At 40.3% G+C, this 23,306-nt stretch overlaps 1 protein-coding gene across 2 annotated transcripts in view; it reads right to left on the reverse strand.

The window, feature by feature from the left end:
* The window catches only part of ARHGAP10 (Rho GTPase activating protein 10), a 358,134-nt gene that overhangs the window by 174,078 nt on the left and 160,750 nt on the right, over positions 1–23,306 (reverse strand). The gene's annotated exons all lie outside the window — the stretch shown is intronic.

Below are 23,306 nucleotides of genomic sequence, written 5' to 3' on the forward strand. Positions count from 1 at the left end.
CCAGGTCTCTTGCATTGCAGGCAGCTTCTATGTCATCTGAGCCACCAGGAAAGCCCACATAAACCCAGAAATAGCAATTACCTCTTCATTTCATGTACAAGCTAAGGGAAGAACGTGAGTGACTTCCCTGGAGCCAGAAACCAGGACTGAGAATGTTCTAACTTGGTTTTCTGGAACAGATGTTGCTGCAGTGTGTCCAGCAGAGGACATAGCCTCCTCTTCTTCCTTCATCAAATAATCAATTCAACCAAATTAACATTTGGTATGTACTGTGTGCCAGACAGTGTGCTAAGGTCTGCAGATTACTCCATGCCCAGCAAGGCCAAGCGGATTCCAGGTGAGCACAAAGGCGACTGGATAAACTTCATGAAGGAAAACTGAACCAGACCAAAGAGAGCACTTGGCTGGGATAGTCTGTCTGTCTTAAAACCAAAATTGTTATACGGTGAAGGTTGAGAACTGAAACTTGAAGAAAGAAACACTCGGGTTAAACAGGTTCTTATTCTTAAATCACCATCTCAATCTCTTTTCATTCATTCATTCAAAAAAAATATGGACTATGAGGCATCAGACGCAACCCAAGACTGACACATGAGAAACAGCCTTACAAAGCTAGTATCTACATTCTCCATCTGTCCTATCTATTAATCCTCTTTCATCTGCATTTTTTATTGTTCTGTCAAAGCATGTGGAAGACATGGGTTTTTCTTAGATTCTACAAAACAGATCAATAAGCCTGTAAATTAAGAAAATATAAAACAACATAAGCGCAGAGATGTGAACAACATTCACATTTATAAGATGTCAATTAATGAGATATAACTGTAAATGGAGAAGTTAAGAGGAAAAAAAACTAAGCAGCAGCTACCAAAATTTATGATGGAAATAAATCAGGAATATTCTAATGCTTTTGTAAGAGGAATGTTGAAAAGGAAGAGGGGAAAAAAAAAATCCCAGCATATTACAAGTCCTGCACTAAATTTTACTCTAAGAGGAAAGTGCCAAAGCCAAGTAAAACACTTTTAAAAGTTTTAGAAATGTAGCAGTCATAATCGGCTTCTCACAAGAGGTGCTGGGGAAAAAACTTTAAATACAAATCTATGAATTTTTCCAGAGATGGTTAAAGCATGTAACCTGAGTTTACTAAGGGGGAAGACTTAATGACAACTTCTTTCTTTGGCCCACCAAAAAGGTGTTTCAAACAGAGCAAATAAGCAGTGATATAGTCACAAGTAGGATTATTTTCTCCAGTAAAAGTGAATTCAACCCATTCTCATTAGAAAACGGCTGCTTCTGCTCCGACTGCAGAAGTTGTAGAAAACATCATTTTTCCCTTAACGACTTGAACAAGATGGAGAACCTACAAAGTCCCTACAAAATCACAGTAGCTTGGTTTTTTTAAATAAACATCTGAGAACTGAAAATACAAAAAAAAAAAAAAAACCACGCTAAAACACAGGAAGTAACAAGTCCTTTCCTAGAGAGAATGCACATGCACACATGTACAGCTGTTTTCATCCGTTAGGAAGAGCAGGACAAAGAGGATGCTGAAGAGAAGAGGAACACTGGGTTTTAACAAAGTTTTAAAGGTAGAGTTTGAGCTGGTGGGGGGCTTCCCAGATGGCTCAGTGGGTAAAGAACCTGCCTGCAATGCAGGAGACACAGGAGATATGGGTTCAGTTCCCGGGTCGGGAAGATCCCCTAGAAGAGGGCACGGCAACCCACTCCAGTGTTCTTGCCTGAGAATCCCATGGACAGAGGGGCCCGGCAGGCTACAGTCCGTGGGGTGACAGAGAGTCAGACACGACCAAGGAGACCAGCGCATGAGCTGGTGTGATGGTTTAAACCTCTAGAACAGTGGACCCCGACTCTTCTGGCACCAGGGACCGGTTTCATGGAAGACAATTTTTCCATGGATGGGGGCAGACAATGGCTTTGGGACGACTCAAGTGCATGCCATTTATTTACATTTATTGTGCACTTTATTTCTATTACTATTACATCAGCTCCACCTCAGATCATTAGGCATTTGAACCCGGAGCTTAAAGACCCCGTCCCTGGAAGACATGGACAAGAGAAGAATGTGGGCCCACCTTCTCCCTCCTTCCCACAGGGTGTCCCCAGATGCTCAGGGGCAGCTGGAGGGCAGAGCTAAAAGAGGTATGTGCCGTAAGAATAAGGGACAGGGCAGGCACGCTTCCGGACAGGCTTCTGACAGCATCCTCAAATCGCAGGAATCCTGTGACTAACAGGATCTGCCACAAACAACAACCATGCCCAATCTCAGCTCAACTGCCAACCAACCTGACAGTCCTACTTATTTGTAGCTTAACAGAAAAATGGGTGTGCCCTTGACCAGGTATGGCTAGTACTTCCGTTAGTCTCTACTGCTATCTTACACAAAATCTCTGATATTCCAGCACAAAATTACAGGGCATGCAAAGAAGCAAAGAAATGTAACTCAAAATCATGAAGAAAGAGACCCAGAAATAGCCCAGGTATTCAGGTGGTGGGGGCTGGGGGACACTGTCAAACCGAAACCTAAAAACTACTCTAAATATGTTAAAGGATCCAGTGTAAAAAGTGGCCAGGGACTTCCCTGGCAGTTCAGTGGCCAAGACTCTGCATTCCCAATGCAGAGGACCCGAGTTCATTCCCTGGTCAGGGAACATAAGATGCCACACGCCTCAACTAAAGACCCTGATGCCGCAATGAAGACTTGGAACAGCTAAATAAATAAATGAAACTCTTCTTTAAAAAGCTGGCCAACATGCATAAATTAATAGGAATTTTACCAAAGTGATAGAAACTATTAAAAAGAGACAAGTGGATATGCAAGAAACAGAAAATAAAACCACAGTAGTGAAGAGTTCACTTCCAAAGGCAAAGCAACAAGTTCAAGTCTATATCCCTCATTCTCACACAACCAGCCAGAATTTCTCTTGCCCTAAGTCACCCCCAGGCCAGACAATTGAAAATCACCCCTCTACAGCCTAGAGCCCACAAACATAACTCAAAGCATCCAACTCCATGCTTTTTCCTCTTCTGCCTTGCTTTTCCCTTGGAAACCCCAGTAAAGAGGGTCTAGGATTTTCAGAGGGTCTAGGATTTTCCCTTGCTCCTTCCAGACTCCTGACCAAACCCTGATGTTTCCCCACGTGCCCCTACACGGCACGTTTGCTCTCTGCCCTTGGAAACTGTAAGGATAAAATTCTCTTCAGTGGCATTAGCCTTTCCACCCCTCAGCCACCTTTGTAAATTAAAATCCTGCAGGTTCTATTGAACTCAGTCTCAAATGGTCTAACATAATGCAATCAGAATCCCAGAAAGTGAAGAAAGAGAAAGGGGGGCAGAAGAAGTATTTGAGGAGCTAATGGGTAAGATTTTCTAAAACTGAGAATAATTATCAACTCCCATATTCAATAACTTCAAAGAACACCAAGCAGGATAATACAAAGAAAACCACATCTAGGCATGTCATAAAAAGAAAATCTTGGAAGCAGCAAGATAAAAAGACAACATACAAGAGAACAGTAAGAAAGATGACTTGCCATGAGAAAAAAAAACGGAAGCTAAAGAAAATAAAATGACTTCTTAGAGTGCTGGGGGTAAAACACGATGAATCCAGAATTCTACATTCATCAAAAATGAAGGTAAAATAAAGTCACTTTCAGACAAACAAAACATGAAAGAATTCTCCAGCACATCTGCATTATTATAAGTAATGTTCAAATTAAATTACCCTAAGGGACTTGAAGGAAATAGCACAAGATAGAAATTTAGTTCTGCAGAAAAGAATGAAGAAAATCAGAATGGATAAATACACTGATACTAAAAAAGAAACCACACACACACACACACACACACACACACCCTTATATATGTAAATTAAACATTAAATTATTTTCAAAAGATTACAGATCATTGATCTCATAAAGTGAAAGCAGTAACATACAACCAGGCTCAGAGCGTGCGTAGGATTAAAATATATAAAACAAGGGTACAGAGGGCAAAAGGGGGGTAATTAGAAGTCTACTGTTGCAAGGTTCTTATACCGCTTATGAAAAGGTAAAAAACAGGTTAACTATAAAATGCACCTCATACTCAAATAAAGGTACAAAGAGGTATAACTAAAAATCATATAATAGAGGAGATAAAATGGAATACCAAAATGACTCAGTTCCTCAAAAGAAGACAGCAAAGGAGGAACAGAAAAACAAAGAGCAAAAAGGACAAATAGAAAACAAAACCAAGATGGTGGGTTTAAACCTATGCATATCCATAACTACACTATATACGCATTAGCTACAACTCTGGTTAAAAAGCCAAGGCTAATACACTGGATGTTTTTAAGAGCAGGACTCAATTATATTGTTGTTTACAAAAAAAATTAAGCATAAAGACACAAATGAATAAAAGGATGAAAAAAATACGCCAAGTAACACTAAGAAAGTTAGTATAGCTATAATTAACATCAAACAAGATTCCACAATAAAGATTATTCCCAGAACAGACATTTCATAATGATAAAATGGCCACTTGAAGAAGACAATCATAAATGTGCATACACAAAGAAAAAGATCATGAATATTCAGTATAGAAAACAAAAATTACAAAATCAAAGGAAAACAAGTAAGTTCTCATGATAGTTAGAAATTTTAACATCACTAGTTTAGTCATTGATAGAACATTATCAAAAATCAAGACAGTACCAAAGATTTGAGCAACAGTAACAACCAACTTAATCTAATTGACATTTACAGGACATTACACACAGCAACAGCAGAAAAATCATTGTTCCCACATGCACATGAATCATTTACTAATAGGTCACACTTAAGACAATTAAACAAGTCTAATAAACTTCAACGAATTAATAAAATACAGACTATGTTATCAGATTAAAAGAAAAGTAGAATAAAAAATAACATGTACACTGGGAGGACCCAGAGGAATCGGGTGGAGAGGGAGGTGGGAGGGGGGATCGGGATGGGGAATACTCGTAAATCCATGGCTGATTCATGTCAATGTATGACAAAAACCACTACAATATTGTAAAGTAATTAGCCTCCAACTAATAAAAATAAATTTAAAAAATAAAAATTAAAAAAATAACATGCACACAGAAATTCCCCATCCACTGGAAATTTTTAAAACATCATTCTAAATAACATCTGAGTTAAAACTCAATGCCTATATTCTAATCATATAAAAAATTTTAATTCTTTGGAACTGAATTACAATGAAAACACTACACTTCAAAGTTTGTGGGATGCAAGCTAAAGTAGTTTTAGAAGGAAATTCAGATTTAAATGTCTGTATTCAAAATAAAACAGAAAAGTCATGCTTCCATCTAAAATGTTTAAAGGATAAAGAAAATCCAAAGGAAATAAAAATAGAAGCAAAACCCAATGACATATTGACAATATGGGCCATCTGAAAAAAGTAACAAATTAATAAAGTTCTAGGCAAGACTTATTGAGAAAAAAATAAGTCTTCAGTACCAAGCATTAAAAAAAGACTTATCATTATAGATCCTCTTTGAAAATAGTGGATATTATGAAGAAGGTCATGCCAATAAAGTCAACAACCTAGAGGAAATTAACAAACTCCTTGAAGAACAAGTTATCAAAAAATGACACACAAAAACGGGATATCTGAATATCACTTTACATACTAAATAAATTGAATCTGTAATTTTTAAACTTCTCACACACAAAAGAAAAAAAAAAACCAGACCAAGATGGCTTCACAGGTAAATTCTCCCAAACACTTAAAGAAAGAAACCACACAGTCACTTTGAAGTAACAGATCCAGCTGGAAAACCCCTCAACTCTTCTGAAGCCACCATAACCCTGATGTCAAAATCAGACAGACACATTACCAAAAAAGAGCCCCCTGGTGGCACAGACAGTAAAGAATCTGCCTGCAATGCAGGAAACCCAGGTTCAATCCCTGGGTCAGGAAGATCCCCTGGAGAAGGGCATGGCTACCCACTCCAGTATTCTCAGCTGGAAAACTCTATGGACAGAGGAGTCTGGCGGGTGGGGGGTCACGGCACGCTACAGTCCATAGGGTTGCAAAGAGTCAGACATGACTGAGCAACTAACACTTTTATTTTCCTTATCAACCAAATATTAGCATAAAAATTATTAGCAATATCCAAAGAAGTTAATACATCACTATCAAGTAAAGTTGATCTCAGAAATGCAAAGTTAGTTTAACTTAGAAAATTCAATGTGATTCACCTAACAGATTCAAGAAAAATATTTCATGATGATTTCAATAGATACCAACATTTTTTTCAAAAGTCAACATCTATTTATGATTAAAACTAGGAACAGATGAAAAAAAAAAAATCTCCTCAATACAAAAGGCATCTATAGCCTTAAACCAAATTTCATCCTTTGCAGTGAATAATGAATGCTTTTCCCTTTAAGAGGAGAATAGGGCAAGATGCCCAATTATCACTACTTCTATCCAACATATTGTTGGAGGTCTTGGCAGTGCAAAAAGATAAGTAAAAGACATAAAAGGCATTCAGATTGGAAAGAAAGAAAGAAAGCTGTCTTTTTCACACATGATGCCATTGTATACAATAGAAAAATCCTTAAAGAAACTATAGGAAGCAGTAAATCAACTCAGCAATATTATAGGGCACAAAAACCAACTGCATTTTTTATATACTAATAGTATATTGGGAAAATAAGATGAAAAATAAAATACATTTAAGAATAGCATCCAGAAGCATAAAATACTTAGGGAAATTTAACAAAAGATATCCACGACCCGATATTAAAAACTATAACACGTTGCTGAAATTTAAGACTAAATAAATAGAAAGTCAGACTTGTGAATTATTATGGTTCCATATTGATAATATTGGCCTGTAGGTTTTTTGATGAAGGATTCTGATGAAGGCTTACTATCCAGAATACTTAAAATAATTCCTACAAATTTATACTGATTGCAACATTTATATGAAAGGATCTAGAATGGCAAAAACAAATTTGAAAAAGACCAGCGGAATCATACCACTTGGCTTCAAGACTTACTATGAAGCTCCAGTAATAATGGTACTACAGAACTGGCAAAAAGGACAGACAAACCAAAGGAACAGACTCAGCGAGAAACTGATAAATTGAACTTCGTCAAAATAAGAGTGTTTTTCTCATCAAAGGACACTGTTAAAATGAAGAGGCAATCCATAGAGCCCAGAAAATATTCACATTAATATATTCACAATATGGTTGATTAGTATCCAGAAAACTTAAAATCCTACAATTCAATAACAAAAAGACCAACAACATATTTTACATGAAAAAAAAAAAAAGATTTTAACAGACACTTCACAATGTTAGAAATATAAATGGCCAGAAAGCATATGGAACAGCATTCAATCAACATCACTAGTCATGACCAGCTTAAAGGAAAAACACTAACATAATCAAAGGTTGGTAAGAGGATAGAGAAACTGGAATTCTCATACATGGCTGGTAGGAAGAAACTCTCAGTTTCCTTAAGTCATCCACACACACACACACAGCCTACAGACCCAGCAATCCCACTCAGAGATTGGGATCCAAGAGAAATGAAAACATGTGTCTACAAAAACCCTTGTATACAACTGTTCATTACAACTTTATTTACAAACCTAAAAAACTTTTCAACGATCCACACTCCTGTGTCCTTCAGCATGCATTTCCATGAATAAATTCAGATAAATGTCAATTCAGATTTCCATTTAAATATTGGAACCAGTACAAAATGTAGCTTTCAGCACGCCACTATTAACAGTACCATCCTTGGGGTAAAAAACAAATCTTATATTCTATGAAAAACACTGAAGCCTATATACAAGAAATGCTGCTTATAATTCTGCCCACTCCATTTTCTACCAATTCTAGCAAAATTCTTTAAAAGTTACTTCCTGTCCTCTTCTCTCTACCCTGGTATCTGAGCAGAACTACTAAATGATGCACAATGCCTGAAATGCACACTGTGCCTTTATTCATCCCCTGCACTATAACCAATTATGCTGCTGTTATTTTTTTTAATTGAAATGTACACCTCATAAATACATTCCTGTAAACATGTAAAGGAAAACAGTACAACTCCACTCAACCCCACTAACTCTTGGCATTGTCTCTCCAAATGCTTTAAAACAGGGCTTCTCAACAGTGCCCATATTGACAGGCTAGACCAGACGGTGCTTTCTTGGGCAGGGCTGCCCTGGGCTGGACATTTAGCATCACTACTGCCCTCCATTCACCAAACAGTTGAAGCAACAGCCTGCACCCCTGCTGCCTTCCTCATTCCACCTGCATCAAAATGTCCCCAGATATAAAGTCACTCACTGTTGAGAACCTCAGACTCCAAGGATTATCTTAACATGTTCTCCCAAAATGTTTTATGATTCCTTTTATTTGGGTCTCTTTTCCTCCAAGTTTCCAAACTGTGACCAAATCTTTAAGATTAAATTTAACAATCAATTTTTCTAGTACACACTTTTGCAGATAGCCCTGTTCCCTATTGCTTCTCAGCTCCCTAAGCACCCTGGACAGAGCTCTGAGCCGCTTTTTGTTTGCAAACACTTCCAGGCTGTGGGTTAGGTCTTAGTCTCTGGTTGTCCCTCCCACCCTCAGCGTCAAACACAAACTAAACACGTCTGTTTAGCTGCCTGAGGGACATGCACTAGAAAATACTTGCAAATATTATGCCAATTGATGTGCTACAGAAACATCTCTGTTATTATTATTCAGTCCAATGACATGGGCTTCTGGAAGCAGGATGTTCTTAACTCCCTCTTTTAAAGTGATAAAGAGTACATTACCATGCACACAGATGCTAAATAAAGTCTCTGGTATAAATGCATACTGCTTCAGATACAGGGGTGATTTCATCTTATCATCATCATGAAAATATAAGTGGGTGAATTATAAAAACAAGAAGTATCTTGCCTGCATCCTCTCAGGTGCAATACACTAGGAATGAGGCAACATCAAACCAAATATATATCTGAAATGTTAGATTAATGAAAGCAAAACAGCAAGCGCTTTCTTTAAGTGATGCTTGAATGCAACGTGGGGGAAAATGGCACAGAATGGTGATTATATACCAAGCAAGGCTATGGGGTCACAGCACAATGGAGCATATGGCAAGCATGCCAGTGAAAATGAAAAGCACGTTATGTAACAAAATCGTGTGTGGGGTGGGGAGGTGATATTTCACCCTCCAGGAAGGAAAGCTTTCTCTCCTGATAGGCTACAGCTTGCCATGGGGGAGGTGACTGTACAAAATGCCCTTCTCCCATCTAAAATGAGTGACGTGACCATTTCACAGCCCATGATACTTGATGTGTGGCTGGGCGTGAAGTAATGAATGTTTATAGCCATTTAAAAGCCTGATTTTAGTTATAGTTATCTATTTATTGTCAGCATTGTTCCTTTTTAAGTTTTACTGAGATATACTTCACACCATAAGATTTACCTAGAGCGTACAGTTTAATAGCTTTTCATACAGTCACAGAGGTGTATGACAATCATGAAAATCAATTTTAGAACATTTCATCACCACCTAAAAAAAAAACCCAAACCTATTATCCATTAATCTTTATTTCCCTTCAAATCCTGAACAATGAGTACCCTACGTTCTACCTATACAGATTTCCCCGTTCCAGATGTGTCATATAAATGGAATCATCCGGGATGCAGTCTTTCATGACTGGCTGGTTTCACTCAGCAGACTGCTTTCAAGGTTCATCCACATGGTGGTAGTTCGATATAACTTCAAATCTTCTTGTTTATGACAAAAACAAAGTGTTTAAGAGTGAAGTTGGGAGACATACTGCTCTGGGAAAGACCCCGGGTGTAAAGTTGATTCACTTTGTTAAAACAGCAGAAGCCAACATGACATTGTAAAGCAATTATCCTCCAATTAAAAATAAATTTAAATTAAAATAGATAACTAATAAGAACCTATTGTACAGCACAGGGAACACTCACTACTCAATACTCTGTAATAACCTATGTGAGAAAAGAATCGTCAAAACAGTGGATATATGTAATACATGTATAACAGATTCATCTTGCTCTACAGCAGAAACTAACGAGAGTGCAAATCAATTATACTCCAATAAAAATTTTTTTAATTAAAAAAAATGAAGTTGTGACCCCAGAGGGCATCAACCACATCTATGGATACCAAAAGCACTCACTAGTTAACTAGTGAAGGGCACTGCTGGGGGGTTATCAGTAAGAACACATGAAGAAGGAACCGTGGAATGGTGGGGATCCAAACTCCACATGCAGTTTGTGAGGTCTGGGCAAGGCTACCCTCCACTGATCTAAGTAGCTCTCTGAAGACCTTGGGGCATTAACGCCAGCAATGGTGAAGGGCACTCTTACCAGCAGAGGCAAAACCCAGCAGCCCACAAAGAAGACCTTGTCCATCCACACCAGCACCTTCATTCCCTAGGAACCAGGGACTCTCCACATTTGCTCTCAATGGGTCAAGCTGTCTCCTTCCAAGAGCCGACTTGTAAAAAGGTACCCCTCAACTACATTTATTCCCTTCATCTTCCCTTGCCTGGAACAATAGTTTAGTTAATCTGTCACTGGTTTGGGTTATGTTATTTCTGTATTAACTTGCTAAGAGAGAACATGTATGCAATTAGACACAGTATGTGTTAAGAGACATTATGCATCCTACATGCTACTGCCTTGTGAAATTATTCCCACAATGAACCTGTGTTAAATAAAATATAAGCAAAGACAGTCTCAGGCTCTACATTAAATTTGCCTAAAAACAAAGCATAACATGTATTAGCTCTTCATTTCTGTTTACTTTCAAATCGTATTTTATCATACGGCTCTGCCACCTTTATCTATCAATCAGTTCATGGATATTTCCATCATTTCTACTTTTTGGCTATTATGAATAATGTTTCTATGAATATTCATGTGCAAGTTTTTAGGTAGACAACAGGTTTTCATTTCTCTTTTTTATATTGCTAGGAGCAGAATTTTCTGGGTCATGTAACTTTAATTTTTGAAAGAACTGAAAAATATGTTTCAAAACAGCTATTTGTTGTTGTTCTACAATTCACTCAGTCATGCCTGATTCTTGGTGACCCCATGGACTGCAGCACACCAGGCTTCGCTGGCCTTCACCAGCTCCCAGAGATTGCCCAAACTCATATCCATTGAGTCAGTGATGCCATCCAACCATCTCATCCTCTGTCGTCCCCTTTTCCTCCTGTCTTCAATCATCCCTAGCATCAGGGTCTTTTCCAATTAGTAGGCTCTTAGCATCAGGTGGCCAAAGTTTTGGATCTTCAGCTTCCCCATCAGTCTTCCAATGAATATTCAGAACTGATTTCCTTTACAATTGACTGGTTTGATCTCCTTGCAGCCCAAAGGACTCTCAAGAGTCTTCTCCAGCACCACAGTTTGAAGGCCTCAATTCTTCCAGGCTTAGCCTTTTCTATTGTTCAGCTCTCACATCCATACGTGACAACTAGAAAAACCATAGGTTTGACTACACAGACCTTTGGAGGCAAAGTAATGTCTCTGTTTTTTAATAGGCTGTCTAGGTTGGTCATAGCTTTTCTTCTAAGGAGCAAGCGTCTTTTAATTTCATGGCTGCAATCACCATCTGCAGTGATTTAGGAGACCAAGAAAAGAAAGTCTGTCACTCTTTCCATTGCTTCCCCATTTATTTGCCGTGAAGTGATGGGACCAAATGCCATGATCTTCATTATTTGAGTGTTGAGTTTTAAGCCAGCTTTTCCCTCTCCTCTTTCACCTCAACAAGAGGCTCTTCAGTACCTCTTCTCTTTCTCCCATAAGACTGGAATCTTCTGCATACATGAGGTTATTGATATTTCTCCTAGCAATCTTGATTTCAGTTTGTGCTTCATCCAGTCCAGTACTTTGCATGATGTACTCTGCATATAAGTTAAATAAGCAGGGTGACAATATACAGCCTTGACATACTCCTTTCCGTATTCTGAACCAGTCCATTGTTCCACATCCGGTTCTAACTATTGCTTCTTGACCTGTGTGACCTGGTTCTCAGGAGACACTTAAGGTGGTCTGGTATTGCCATCTCTTTAAGAATTTTCCACAGTTTATTGTGATCCACATAGTCAAAGGCTTTAGCATAGTCAATGAAGCAGATGTATTTCTGGAATTCCCTAGCCTTTTCTAGGATCCAACAGATGTTGGCAATACAATCTCTGGTTCCTCTGCCTTTTCTAAATGTAGCTTGTACATCGGGAAGTTCTCAGTTCACACACTGTTGAAGCCCACCCCAAAGGACTGTGAGCATTACTTTGCTAGCATGTGAAATGAGTGCAATTGTGCGGTAGTTTGAACATTCTTTGACATTGCCTTTCTTTGGGATTGGAATGAAAACTGACCTTCTCTAGACCTGTGGCCACTGCTGAGTCTTCCAAATTTGCTGGCATATTGAATACAGCACTTTCACAGCATCATCTTTTAGGATTTTAAATAGTTCAGCTGGAATTCCATCAACTCCACTAGCTTTGTTCACAATGATGCTTCCTAAGGCCCAGTTGACTTTGCACTCCAGGATGTCTGGCTCTAGGTGAGTGATCACACCATTTTGGTTATCCAGGTCATTAAGATGTTTTTGTATAGTTCTGTGTATTCTTGCCACCTCTTCTCAGTACTTCTGTTTCTGTTAGGTCCCTACCATTTCTGTCCTTTATTGTGCCTGCACTGAAAGATGTACTTCCCAGGCCGGTGGGTGTCCAACATGCTACTGGAGAAGAGCGTAGAAATAGCTCCAGAAGAAATGAAGAGGTTGAGCCAAAGTGGAAACAACACCCAGCTGTGAATGTGTCTGGTGGTGAAAGTAAAGTCCGACACCATTTAAAGAGCAATACTGCATAGAAACCTGGAATGTTAGGCCCATGAATCAAGGTAAATTGGAAGTGGTCAAACAAGAGATGGCAAGAGTGAACATGGACATTCTAAGAATCAGTGAACTAAAATGGACAGGAAAGCGTGAATTTAATTGATGACCATTATATCTACCATTGTGGGAAAGAACTCCTTAGAAGAAATGGAATAGTCCTCATAGTCAACAAAAGAGTCCAAAATGCAGTACTTGGTTTCAATCTCAAAAATGACAGGATGATCTCTGTTCATTTCCAAGGCAAATCATTCAATATCACAGTAATCCAAGTCTATGCCCCAACCACTAATGCCAAAGAAGCTGAAGTTGAATGGTTCTATAAAGACTTACAAGACCTTCCAGCAGTAACACCAAAAAAAAAAAAAGATGTCTTTTTCATCATAGGGGACTGGAATGCAAAAGTAGGAGGTCAAGAGATACCTGGAGTAACAGGCAAGCTTGGCCTTGGTGTACAAAATGAAGCAGAACAAAGGCTAACAGAGTTTTGCCAAAAGAATGCACTGGTCATAACAAACACCCTCTTGCAACAACACAAGAGACAACTCTCCACATGGACATCACCAGATAGTCAATACCAAAATCAGATTGATTATATTCTTTGCATCCAAAGATGGAGAAACTCTATACAGTCAGCAAAAAAAAAAAAAAAAAAGACCAGGAGCTGACTGTGGCTCAGATCATGAACTCCTTATTACAAAATTCAGACTTAAATTGAAGAAAGTAGGGAAAACCACTAGGCCATTCAGGTATAATCTAAATCAAATCCCTTGTGATTATACAGTGTTAGTGACAAAACCGCTCTACCATTTCAAATTTATACCATCAGTATGTAAGAGTTCCTATTTCTCCACGTCATCACCAATACTTGTTATTATTTGACTTTTCAATTATAGTTGGGAGAAGGCAATGGCAACCCACTCCAGTATTCTCGCCTGGAAAATCCCCTGGATGGAGGAACCTGGTAGGCTGCAATCCATGCGGTCGCTAAGAGTTGGACACGACTGAGCGATTTCACTTTCACTTTCCACTTTCATGCATTGGAGAAGGAAATGGCAACCCAATCCAGTGTTCTTGCCTGGAGAATCCCAGGGACAGGGGAGCCTGGTGGGCTGCCGTCTATGGGGTCGCACAGAGTCAGACACGACTGAAGCGACTTAGCAGCAGCAGCAATTATAGTTACCCTAGTGGGTGATATCTTATTGTGGTTTAGGTTTGCATTTCCCTACTAGCTAATGATGTTAAGCACCTTTTGATGTGCTTATTAATGAAAGTCACTCAGACATGTCCAATTGTAACCCCATGGACTATACAGTCCATGGAATTCTCCAGGTGAGAATACTGGAGAATACTTTCCCTTCTCCAGGGGATCTTCCCCACCCAGGGATTGAACCCTTGTCTCCCACAGTGCAGGTGAATTCTTTACCAGCTGAGCTACCAAGGAAGCCCAACAATACTGGAGTGGGTAGTCTATCCCTTCTCCAGTGGATCTTCCCAACCCAGGAATTGAACTGGGTCTCCTGCATTGCGGGTGGATTCTTTATTAGCTGAGCTACCAGGGAAGACCATGCTTATCAACCACCTGTGTATTTTCTTTGAAGAAATGTCTCATTTAGAACTTTTACCCATTTTAACTGGGTTATTTATTTTTTATTATTGAGTTAGGAGTTCTTTATATATTCTGGATACAAGTCTTTTATCGCAGGAGATTCCAACTTCTGGGCCGTGCACTGGTACTCTTGCCAGATCAGCAGCAGCATTAGATTAGATTAGAAATACAGTGCACAATAAATGTAATGTGTATGAATCACCCTGAAACCATCCCCACAATCCCCAGCTCATAGAAAAATTGTCTTTCACAAAACCAGTCCCTGGTGGGGACCACTGCCTTTACAGATATGTCATTTGCAAGAATTTTCTCCCACTCTGTGGGTTGTCTTTTCCCTTTGCTAATGTTGTTCTTAATACATGTGTTCTTAACTAGTTAAGAACTAGTTTTAACTTAAAACTTAAGTTTAACTTAAAACTTTAAGTTTTAACTTAACTAACTTTAAGTAGTTAAAGTAAGCTTTCAGTGAACAGAGGAAAGGAAAATGAACCACACACCCTCCTAACCACTGATAACCAAAGCAGTAACAGCACGTTGGAAACCAACCCATGGGCTATTCTCCCCTTCATTCTTAGCAAGAGATTTCCCAAGTATTAATATTAGAACAACACATGGATTGCTCTTTTCTTTTTAAATAATTATTTTTCTTATTTTCATCAAATGCAATGTTAATATTTTCCTTTGCCACACCACACAGCATGCAGGGTCTGAGCTCTCTGACCAGGGATCGAACTCACTCCCTTCATTGCAAGGCAGATTCTTAACCACGGAACCACCACAGAGTCCAGGATTGCTCTCTTTTGTTCCCAGACATTTCCTTGTCTCAGTACTTCCCAGCTTCCCTTGCAGCTAAATATAACCACACAACTCCATCAAGGCCAATGGTATATGAGCAAAACCAGTGTGTGTTTCCTCTGGAAAGTGTTCCTACTACAAGAGACAAGGCTACATAGTACATGTGAGTAGGCGTCTTTGCCCCCAGGTGACTAGCAAGGTAAATGCACAAGATGGGGCATGTCTGATACCAAGAAGTGTATCAGCTCTGACCTGGTCACCTTCAGGCTTACTAACAAAGAGAAGAAACTCATCCTCTACACTGTTTAATGTATTTTATTATATTTTGAGTTTTTCTGTTGCATGCAATCAAATCTGATCTGAACTCATGTGACAGTGACGTGCATGTTCTTGATTTACATGTGCACAGGTCAAATTCAAGGCCAGGCTCCATTTTGCAGTTTATGAAGTGTTTCCTATTGTCACAGTGTTAACTTGACTGCTTTTCCAACATAAAGAATAAAAGACTAGCAAAGACTGAAACCAGAAAGAAGACAAGATAACTTTACATGAAACATGCAATCAGTGGTGAAATGCTGTATACGAAGGTCCACAATAGAAATTCTGTACACACCCCATTAGAAACCTATCTGCAATACCCACACACTCCAAAATGGGTTAAGTGCATTTTCTTTCAGCAGAATGCAAACGTGGGCACTCACAATGCTGCAGTGCGCACGGAAGAAAAGGACAGTTCACTGACTGTTGCCTGATTGAATCTAATCCCAGTCCTGTCTCTGCTAAGCAACAATTCAATTTCATTTAATCCAGCACAAATTTGGTGAATGCCCATCACATATAAAGCACTGCATTGGGTATTGCAGTTCATGAGATGAGACTCTTATCCTCAAGGAATTCATAATCTAATAGACAAGGAACAAATTACTTCTAATTCCCAATAGTCTGCTTGACCGAGAATCAGGGAAAGAGACAAAATAATTCCCATTCAATCCCATTCAAACTTTTTGCGAAATTATGCCTTAAAAATCCCCAGAATTAGGGTAATGACTCTCTCTCCCTCCTTCCTGATTTTGTCCTAGAAGTAGAAGACCAACAGCAACACACTGCCAGTGGTGGGTAAGAGGAAAATAAGGGCCCCACAAATACACTACCCACTGGTAATATCCAACCTGAACAGACTGAGGTTATTCAGAAATAAGAAAACAAACCAAAGACAACAGAATTCTATAATACAACTGAAGAGTCACATGACCCAGAGACCCAAGGAGACACACACGTGAAAGTCTTCCAAGTTAACCAAAAAGCTTGTGAGAAAAAGACTACAATGAGACACACTACTTAAAAAAAAATCTATATATTATTAGTATTTATACGATAGGGTTGAATTATCATACCTATATAAAATGTTGGGTCGGTAAAGAGCATATACCTTGTCTCCCCCATGAATTCTTGGAAACTTTATAAAAACCAATCAATCACTCCCACTCTGGCATTGATTGAAATGGCTAGCACACACCCCAGAAGCAACTATAAAAATGGCTATAAAAACCTGAAGTTCACGAAGGAGATCCAGGTATAGACAATAAATGGGGAAGTTTTTACAGACATATAGATAACATGTAAAGTCCTGAGGCTGGACAAGATGGTTAGAGAGAGATCTAAAGATTGAGCTCCATGGAATCTAAAATATGACACAAGTGAACATATTTATGAGACAGAAATAGACTTGCTGAAATAGAGAACAAACCTATGGTTGCCAAAGGGGAAGGAAGGATTGGAAGCTTGGGATTAGCAGATGTAAACTAGTATTGATATATATATAGGATAGACAAAACAACAAACTACTGCTATATAGAACAGGGAATTATATTCAATATCCTGTGATAAATCAGAACAGAAGAGGATATAAAAAAGAATATATACAGATATGTGTACATGGGGCATATATAAATATATATGTTGCTGTTCAGTCACTCAGTTGTGTCCAAATCTTTGGAACCCCATGGACTGCAGCATGCCAGGCTTCCCTGTCCTTCACCACCTCCTGGAGCTTGCTCAAACTCATGTCCATCCAGTCAGTGATGCCATCCAACTATCTTGTCCTCTGCCATCCCCTTTTCATGCCTTCAATCTTTCCCAGTATCAGGGTCTTTTCCAATGAGTCAGCTCTTTACATCAGGTGGCCAAAGTATCAAAGCTTCAGCATCAGTCCTTCCAATGAATATTCAGGATTGATTTCCTTTAAGATTGACTGGTTTGATCTCCTTGCAGTCAAGGGACTCTCAAGAGTCTTCTCTAACACCACAGTTCAAAAGCATCAATTCTTCAGTGCTCAGTCTGCTTTATAGTCCAACTATCATATCCACACATGACTACTGGAGAAATCATAGCTTCAACTATATGGACTTTGTTGGTAAAGTAATGTCTCTGTTTTCTAATGCACTACCTAGGTTTATCATAGCTTTTCTTCCAAGGAGCAAGCATCTTTTAACTTCATGGCTGCAGTCACTGTCCACAGTGATTTTGGTTTCCATTGTTTCCCTATCTATTTACCATGAAGTGATGGGACCAGATGCCATGATATTCCTTTTTTAAATGAGTTTTAAGCCACCTTTTTCACTCTCCTCTTTCACCCCATCAAGAGCCTCTTTTAATTTCGCTTCGCTTTCCACCATAAGGGTGGTGTCATCTGTATATATGAAGTTACTGATATTTCTCCCTGCAATCTTGATTCCAGTGAGTGCTTCATCCAGCCTGGCATTTTGCGTGATGTATTCTGCATATAAGTTAAATAACCAGGGTGACAAAATACAGCCTTGATGTACTCCTTTCCCAATTTTGAACCAGTATGTTATTCCACATCTGGTTCTAACTGTTGCTTCTTGACCTGCATACAGATTTCTCAGGAGGCAGTTAAGGTGGTCTCATATTCCCACCTCTTTAAGAATTTTTCACAGTTTCTTGTGATCCACACAGTCAAAAGCTTTAGCATAGTCATGAAGCAGATGGTTTTCTGGAATTCTCTTGCTTTTTCTATGACACAATGGATGTTGGCAATTTAATCTCTGGTTTCTCTGTCTTTTCTAAATCCAGCTTGAACATTTGGAAATTCTCGGTTCACATACTGTTGAAGCCTAGCTTGGAGAATTAGAGGATTTTGAACAATACTTTGTTAGCATGTGAAATGAGTGCAATGTTGCGGTAGTTTGAACACTCCTTAGCACTGCCCTTCTTTGGGACTGGAATGAATGACCTTTTCCAGTCCCGTGGCCACTGAGGAGTTTTCCAAATTTGCTGGCATATTGAGTGCAGCACTTTCACAGCATCATGTTTTGGGATTTGAAATAGCTCAACTGGAATTCCATCACCTCCACTAGCTTTGTTCATACTGATGCTTCCTTAGGCCCACTCGACTTCGCACTCCAGAATGTCTGACTCTAGGTGAGTGATCACACCATTGTGGTTATCTGGGTCATGAAGATCTTTAGATAGATAGATAGATAGATAGACAGATAGATAGATAGGTAGGTAGGTAGGTAGGTAGGTAGGTAGATAGAGATATATACATACATATATATGGGGCTTCCCTAGTGGCTCAGATAGCAAAGAATTTGCCTACGATGTGGGAGGATCTGGGTTGGACCCCTAGGTCGGGAAAACCCCCTGGAGAAGGAAATGATAACCCACTCCAGTACTCTTGCCTGGAGAATTCCATGGACAGAGGAGATATACACACACACACACACACACACACAGCTGAATCACTTTGCTGTACAGCAGAAATTAACACAACACTGTAAATAAAATTAAATAATTATAATAAATTTATGCTTCAGTAGAAAAGAAAATTTTAAAGGAAAAAAAAAAAGTACTGAGCTCCAGAGAACTCTGATAACAAAAAGTCTAGGAAACGAGGAAAGGTATCACAGAGGAGAAGGTGAATGGCCACATCAGACGCTGCTGCCAGGGAAGAACAGGAAGACAGAGCTGACACTGCAGGCGGCGGCCTGAGCCCACGATGACCTTCGCAGAACACCGCAGCGGACGGGCGGAGGCCAGGGCCCGGCGAGAGAGGGCCCAGAGGAGAACAGCAGGAAGGGAACACGAGCCCTGAGTACACGGGAGCCCTGAATATTGGCGTTTCTTGAAGAATTCCTGTTGTGTATGAGAAATGAATCATGGGCAGCAGACAAAAGGGAAGATAGGGCTCTTTCACTGGTGATGGCGGTGGTATTTTTTTTTTTAAGATGGATAAAATTAAGAGTGTTCCGTAGACTGAGGGGATCGTCCAGTAGAAAGGGCAAAACAGGCGTCAATGAGAAAGCAAAAGAAGAACTACTTGTGTGACATCCTGGAGAAGTAAGGAGGGAAGGCGAAGAGGGAATGGAAACAGCTGGACACAGGCTGGCTGCTGACGGTCCCCATGGCAGCGGAGGGAAGGCAGGGTACCCGGCGCCGACGAGGGAGCGGACATCCATTTCAGGGGAAGAGCTCTTCAAATTAGTTCTAAGTTCACAGAGTTCACAGCAAAACAGGACAGAAAATCATCAGGAAAGGGAGGCCGTCCCAGAAGCTTAGAGAGAGGGGGAAATATAAAATATTCATCAACCAGGAGAATAAAGGAACTAAGAAAATGGAAGATGATTTGTGGTCAGGGTTAATGGCCTAATCTGAGGCCAGTGGTCATGAATCTGAAGTGAATACACCTTTCCAGGAAGAGAGAGGGCAGCGGTGAATCCTCCTCAATCTGGAGCTGTGCAAACAAGTCTAACCATGGCAGAGAAGGGCAGCGGGGTTGAGTGTATTGAAAAGAGTGACTCTAACAAACGACAAATTCACACACTGAAGTCCCATTCACACATGGAAAGAAGTGAGGGTGTGAGGGGCTGAGAAAAGGAGGATCCGTTGATTGCAAGCGAAGGCTACTTACTAGCGAAGAGTAAGCTGAGAAGAATAGAAGGTGGTGTTGGAAGGAGGAAGCCTCACAGTTGAGATGACCGACGGGGTACCCATCCCAGAGATAAGATCTAAGGAGTGAGCACGAGCGGAAATGGCTGAGGGAAGGTGAGGAACAGAGGACTGAAGGAGGGGAGTCCACGGAGAAAGCTGCAAAGTCCTACACGGAGTATCTGAAGTCACACTGAAATTACCAAGTATAAATGGAAGGGAACTGAGACACACCGATACACGGAACTTAAAAAGTCTACACGTAGTTCCAAACATGGAAAAAAGGAAGAAAAGTACAGATTGTAGACAGAGATACTTTGAGGGTGAAACCATGTGAATGGACGGAGAGACAAACACCACAATGGGAAATACACTTCAAGGTGCAACGGCTGCAAACGGACAGGCTGCCCAATTCGGGGGAGGACCAGCCTGGTTCTCTGCGGTGACAGTCACAGGATGCAGAGTTGCAGGAGGTACAAGGTCAGCTCGAGTCCAACGCTGCTGAAAATGCCGAGGGCTACACCCAGTTGCCTGCTATGTGTATCAATGAACGGCCCACAGCAAGCCAACCCAACAGACCCACAACCGGAGTCGTCATCTTCCTCCATCCTTGTGCCTTCTGGTTCTCCCATCTTAGTAAACGGCACCACCTAGTTGCTCAAGCCAGAAACCTTCTCCTCCTTCACCCTGGAATCTAACATCCAATGTTTCTGTAAATTTCTCTCTAAAAGTCTTACTCAAACAGAACACTCTGGCCTCCATTTCTGCCACCACCACACCAACCCATAACCCTTCCAACCACTCCTGCCATTTCTAAACTTTCTCTACTTTGCCACATTGGGTTTTGAAAATTATGAACCTATCACTCAACGCCCTACTTAAAACCATTTAATAAATTAAGCTTGAAACCTCAAGGTCAGGCCCTGACCCCCACTGTCAAGCCTTGTCTCCATCCTCCCCGGCTCTCTGCTCCAGTGATGTTGGGCGTCCATCCCCAGGGGCACCTCACATGGACCACGCTCTCTCCTATCTCCAGAACTTTACACATATTCATCCCTCTGCCTGGAATGTGTCTCAATCAATCCCAGCTGACTCCAAATACATCTTCAGTTATCATTTTAGACGTTAGATCCTCTATGCCTCTCTTGAATCATGTAAACTAGATTACTGGTCCACCTCCACCCAGTTTCCAGAAAGCAGCTCTGGGCATCAGTGGAAGTAAATTAGAGATTTCTTCAAGAAGAAAGCAGCTGAGAGAGTAAGGATCCAGGTCCCCAGCAGGCACGCATGCTAAGTCACTTCAGTCGTGTCCGACTCTCTGTGATCCCATGGACTGCAGCCTGCCAGGCTCCTCTGTCCACAGGATTCTCCAGGCAAGAATACTGGCATGAGGTGCCATGCCCTCCTCCAAGGGACCTCCCCAGTCCAGGGACTGAACCCACATCTCTTATGTCTCCTGCATTGGCAGGTGGATTCTTTACCACTAACACCATCTAGGAAGCCCTCCAGGTCCCCTACCTCACTTTAATAAGAGAACTCTCTTTTTTTCTGATTTATACACGCCTAAGTGTAAAGTTTTTATCTGAAAAGAAGACATCCCTATAGAGCAGTTTGAAAACCACTAAAATCAGTTCAGTTCAGTTCAGTTGCTCAGTCGTGTCTGACTCTTTGCGACCCCATGAACCGCAACATGCCAGGCCTCCCTGTCCATCACAAACTCTCAGAGTTTACCCAAACTCATGTCCATTGAGTCGGTGATGCCATCTAACCATCTCATCCTCTGTTGCCCCCTTCTCCTCCTGCCCCCAATCCCTCCCAGCATCAGGGTCTTTTCAAATGAGTCAGCTCATCACATCAGGTGACCAAAGTATTGGAGTTTCAGCTTCAACATCAGTCCTTCCAATGAACACTCAGGACTGATTTCCTTTAGGATGGACTGGCTGGATCTCCTTGCGGTCCAAGGGACTCTCAAGAGTCTTCTTCAACACCACAGTTCAAAAGCATCAATTATTCTGCACTCAGCTTTCTTTATAGTCCAACTCTCACATCCATACATGACCACTGGAAAAACCATAGCCTTGACTAGATGGACCTTTGTTGACAAAGTAATGTCTCTGCTTTAAAATAGATCACCTCTAATATCTTCCCCAGTTCTGAGGGTCTCCATACAAGACACCATCAATATGAAAGTAACTCCACAGTAACCACTCATCAACCTTTATGAGGGGTGGAAAGTACTGGGTTGGTCAAAAAGTTTGTTCGGGTTTTTCCATAACATCTTGCAGAAAAACCCAAACAAACTTTTTGGTCAATTCAATAGCTATCATTGTAATAAGGATCTCAATGAAGAAGAGCATTTGGCATGATCAAGGTCTTAGAGAAAACACAGGACTGGGAAAAATACAAATCACATTAAAACAATAAATGGAAGTACTAGAATTACCTTTTCAAAGAAATGCAGATGAACCTCATTTGACACATTTTCTGATAAGACATCACTGCTGACTCATCTCTGTCAACTATTTCAAAGACAACACACTTACACAGTTACACTCTGATGCCTGCAGCAGAGCAGTTAACAGCCTGGGCTCCAGAGGCAAATGCAACAGTTCAAACATCAGCTCTTCCACCTACTAGCTACATGACCTTAGGAGAACCACATAAGGCTCCATTTTTCATCATAAAATGAGAAGCATAATGTCTACCTGACAGAGCTGGGCTGAGCATAAAATGAGGTAAAGAAGAGAAGAATTTAGAACACTGTCTGGTACATAGAGAAAACTCAGTCAATGCTTACAATGGGGGTACTTTGTACACCCAAATATGTACAGCAAACATGTACCCAAATATGTACAGCATACATATTTACACTCAAGTTGTATTATACAGCCCAAATCTTGTCTTAAAGTTTTTCAACTTATCCTTACTGGCTTGAAATTTAACCTCTTTTACAATGACATTCTCTTTTTTTTACAGTCTAGGCAAAAGCCTTATTTAAAAACCATTTGTCCTTTTC

This window comes from Cervus canadensis, chromosome 1 (assembly GCF_019320065.1).
Source record: "Cervus canadensis isolate Bull #8, Minnesota chromosome 1, ASM1932006v1, whole genome shotgun sequence".
Classification (NCBI taxonomy): domain Eukaryota; kingdom Metazoa; phylum Chordata; class Mammalia; order Artiodactyla; family Cervidae; genus Cervus; species Cervus canadensis.